The 4,978-nt window shown below is 34.0% G+C and overlaps 1 non-coding gene across 1 annotated transcript; it reads right to left on the minus strand.

The window, feature by feature from the left end:
• Positions 1-3,909: 3,909 nt before the first annotated feature.
• Positions 3,910-4,073, minus strand: LOC142461772 (U1 spliceosomal RNA). The gene has a single exon (XR_012786970.1). It is a non-coding gene; the product is annotated as a U1 spliceosomal RNA (small nuclear RNA).
• Between the last annotated feature and the right edge of the window lie 905 nt (positions 4,074-4,978).

A 4,978-nucleotide genomic window follows, 5' to 3' on the forward strand; every position in this document is an offset into this window, starting at 1 on the left:
AAGAATATTTTAGTAAGGAATTCAATATTGATAATAGATCAATAATAATATAAAATGCCTCCTGAAAGACACATACTTCTTACATATTTTTCCTGTTAGTGAAAATCTGTAAAATAAAGAAAACATGAATACTGTCTACAGAGAAGCGGTAATGAATAAAACCTATTACTGAGATTTTGAACCACTCCAGCTGCGTTTGAAGGAGGTGTGAAAAATGAAAGTTCAATCCTCTAAAAAAAAGTAGTGTCTTTCCGCACTTTGTGGGCTGGTGGTGATTGTGGAACACACAACGTAGTATTCACGCAGTGGGTGGCTTTCGCAACAGCAGACTGATCTAAATCAAAATCCTAATCCAAAATTAAAACTCAAGATGGGGTTTCATTACAACTAAGCCAACCGTTTTCTGAACCAGAATCCTTTACAAAGCTCCTCTAACTCTTTGATCAACTTAAGATTTAAATCATCTCAAACACGAGTCTTTAGAACATCCTCTTTACATCAGAGGTGACACTTCAAATGTGCTTGTTTCTTGCATTGTTCCTTTGCTTGTGCAAGTGTAGATGTTCTTTTACATAAAGCAGAGTTGAAAATATCTCCAAGTATGTAGGTTTCTAATTACATCTCCTCAAAGACACTCAATTTACAGACTATAATGACACAGATTTTCATTCTTTTAATTGGGTGCTAAAAATGATAATGAATTGTGATAAACACTAATTTTTAAACTAGCTGAATTTTCTTTTAATGTTGAAAAAACACTGATTAAATGCCTATTTTCATTCTTTCATATGTTTGTATTATCCAAATCCAATAATAAGCTCATAACATATGTGGATGCTTTACTGAAGTAAATTTTTATGAAAATCATAATTTTCTGTACTATAGAGAGGCTATTCATAATTGCTTATCTAGTTAGTACGTGATAAAATTAAATACAGTCTGAGCTCAATCCTTTGAATTTGACACTCAATCTAATAGAGCTGCACTTCAGCAAGGTTACAGAGGATCTCCTTTCTGTGAATGACATTTTCTTTATTTATTGAACAAAATGAAGAAAAACTATCACAAGAAAAATGAGTAATGATTATACAAGTGATCACTAATATAACCACAATTAGCAAGAAAAAATTTAAAATTTCAAGGACATTATTGGTTATATTCCAATCAAGAATTACTTCCTTCTTCTCTGTCCATTCTCAAGCCAAACAACTTCTTTACCAAATGTGGTGACAATACATTAGAAATGTGTGGGTGCTCCCCATAGATAAATTATATTCTAGAGAGGAAAGAGCTATAGTTTTATTATCAGGAAACCGTGAAGTTTAGTCTCCCTTACACTTGCAAAGTAACCTATTGCTTCTAAGCCTACTGAGGTATTATTAAATAATACATTGCTTAAGTTCTTGAATGAAACAGAAAGTAAATACATTGGATTTGACATAAAATATGTACAAAATACCATTCATAAAATAATTATATATTAATTTCATGACTGGACACTTGGACAAAGTTAAATCACATAAAATTTAGTATTATTTGTCTCATGGATGAGGATATTTCTTTCCTAATCTAATGTTTAGAGGAAACGAGTTCCTAATTTACTTATTTCAGACTAGAGTATTGGGCTTATACCTATATGATCTATAAAATATTCTTAAAATATTCATAAGTAATATGTGTGTATGCATTGTTTGTAAATTAAACAAGTCAGACTCATCAAAATTATAATACAATTAAAATACATAGAGAATGTTAAGCTTCAATAATAAGTTAAAAGTTAAAGAACCATGAAAAAATAACTTGAAAATGAATGAATGATTTTAATCTAATTTTACGCTATTCGGTTTGACTTTTAAAAATCTTGACATTGTGATTACCTTTAAGAAGGATAAAAATGCAAATGATTTCAGAAGGCGTCATAAAACATGGAATCAAAAGATAATAGGTTTCCATTAACTTTTAAACCACCATTGCAAACATAGCGGCATATAACCAATATGTTGGTCTCACTTAAAAACATGGGATTTTACTCATACAATCTTAATAAAGATGGGGCTTCTTACTTCAACTCTTAATTATAGAAAACTGGAAGGGTAGCAGTGGCTACCTTTAAAATAAAAAAGGAGTCAGCATAACTTCAAATTCAGAAAGGTTTTTTTTTTTTTTTCCCCAAGGCTATATTAGAAAACTGAGGATACAGGACTCTGGGCAATATAATGGAAATAAGGGATTAGATAAACACTACATTTAGAATGTTTCACAAATCAGTAAGAAAAAAGTAAGACCTTTAGAACTGGAACTCCTGGGAACTAACTGCAGATCCTTGGTAAATCCATACCTATCTAGCTTGAGTGGTTTAACATGAAAGCGCCAGGTTACAGACTAAAAGACCTATGGTTGCAACCAACAAGTAGCCCCATGGGCACAAAAACCTGTCAGTTTGCTCCCATGCAGAGACTGGTCTAGGAATTCCCGTGAGGTACTGCAAGTTTGTCATGTGGAGTCGCATGCAGTAGGAATTGACTCAATGACACACAGCCACAGTGAACACTCTTTTAGCACTTTTGTTCTTGAGCCTCGGAGACCTCTTCATTCCCAAACCAAACCTATTTCCATGGACCTGTTTCAGACCCAGTAGGACAGAGTCGAACTACCCCAAGGATTTCCAAGACTAATTTTTCTTTTACTTTTTTTGTAAGTTCAGTGAAAATGTACAGAGAAGATTAATTCTTCAATCAACAACTTACGTAAATTTTTTTGATTGGCATTGAAATTCCCACAAGGAAACTACTCTGCTCACTCTAGTCAGTGTTCACTCATTTTTCTTTCTTTATGAATTCTATCCCTGAGTAAATGCTGCCTTTTATATCTCATATGAATGATTATTTTCAGGAATCATTCTTCTCTTAGAGTTTTGTTTATTGTTTAACTAAAATTTGACCCCCAAAGAGTGAGTTCAAGTCCAAATTGAAGGATAATGAAGGACCATAGTTTCAGCACTCTCCTAGTCTCTATTAGACAAATTGGCCTTTTGGTTAATTTTAATGATGTAATGCTTTATTTTGATGCACATAAATGTTTACAAATTTCAGTGATCCGGTTGTTGATGTATCCTTTTGTCTGCAGCCTGCAGGCTGACGCTGGCTGCCTTGCCTGAAGGAGAGAAGACTCCATTGTCTGCTTCTTTGAGTTTGGACCTGGCAGTCCACAAGTGTTGATGGACTTCCAGTATATTGACTGTTCCACCAAAGTGGAATGAAGCCCTCTGAATTGCTGTGTGGACTAATGAGCTGTTATATTCCCTCTTATCGTATGAGCCTGTATCTATAATCCTAAGTGTCCTGTTTTTGTTTCTCCAGAGACCCCTGCCTAACATATCCGGTTTGAATTTCTGGAAGTCCCTTTCTGTTCACTACTGCAACTGTTTACATATGATCTTCACCAACATTTTACTTGTTTGTAATATTGATTATATTGTCTGATAATTTCCATATTCTGTGAAGTCACATTTTTTGAATGGGTACAAATAAGAATCTCTTCTAATCAATTGGCTTCCAAATATCTTAGCATAGAAGATTGAAGGCTTCCAATGCTCCAAGAGCCTTTTGAAATATTATTATTGTTATTTAATCAATTCCTGGAGCCTTGTTTTAGACTAATAAAACCTTCAGTCACATTTGGACTTAATCTCTCCCTAATGTTGGTTCTTGTTCGTTACCTCTTAAATAGTTGAATGTCAACCTGTTAATTTTGATACAGTGAATCTGTATATGCTTTCCATCTTCTTTTGATGCCCAAAATTAAGCCAATATCACCGCTGTTGAATTGATTTTGACTCCTAGCAATCTAGTAGGACTGGGTAAAAATATCCCTTTGGATTTCTGAGACTATAACTCTTTTTTTTTTCTTCAGGGGAGAGCGCCAACGCAGTCCCCCACTACCACAAATTCTGCAGTCGAGTTTCCCACATTTGGGGAAATTGCAGGTGTCAGCACATCCGGAGTGCAATGGATAAGCCTTGCCCTGGGAAAACCACCTTCGTGATCACGGGATCTCCTCTGCCAGGTAAGTATGTCTATAACTCTTTAAGGAAGTAGAGAGAGTCTTCTTTCTTGCAAAGAATAACTGTAATTTTGAAGTGCTGATTTTGAGATTAGCAATTGATCTTGCAAAACTTACACCACCAGGACTTCTTAATGTCCCTAAATTTGCCTCTATTTTCTTTTTGATATTATTTATAGCTTTAGATTTTACATGTAAATCTATAATATATCTCGAGTTAAATTTTGAATATGGTGTACAATGTGTATCATTTCATTTGTATGCAAATTAACATCTAAGTTTGCCAGCACCCATTTATTAAAGAGACTGTATTTTAGATTTAATGGATTTCAGTCTTTACCCTAGCACACTTTTTCCTTATTTTAAAATTGTTCAGTATTCTCTTGTATCACTTGCCTAATTGCTTGTTAGTCCACATACAGGTTTCAAATGAGTATGAGGAGCTATTCTGAAATTCCCCTTGCCACAATGCTATCTATGGCTCCTTATCATTTATACAGTCTATGCATTCACCTTTGCATAATCAATGAAACACAAATAAATGTCGTTCTGATAATCTCTGCTTAGAGCCAAGATCCAGATGATTATCAAGGATAGCCTTCATTCCAGTTTGAATTTCTGGCAGCTCGCTATCAAAGTATTGCTGAAGTCACATAAAAATTATTTTCAGTCAAGTTTTACATAAATTAATGATATTTTCACATTCTATTCAGTCACCTTTCTTTGGAATGGGCCCCCAAATAGAAATTTTCCAGTTAGTTTTCCTCTTAGCTATTTTCCAAATTTCTTGACATAGACTAGGGAGTGCTTCCAGAGCTGTATCAGTTTGTTAAAACATTTCAATTGGGAATAACATCTATTCCTGGAGACTGTTTTTATATTTTAAAATTCTTGTTTCCACTAATGCCTTCAATGA

This window comes from Tenrec ecaudatus, chromosome 11 (assembly GCF_050624435.1).
Source record: "Tenrec ecaudatus isolate mTenEca1 chromosome 11, mTenEca1.hap1, whole genome shotgun sequence".
In the NCBI taxonomy this organism is placed as follows: domain Eukaryota; kingdom Metazoa; phylum Chordata; class Mammalia; order Afrosoricida; family Tenrecidae; genus Tenrec; species Tenrec ecaudatus.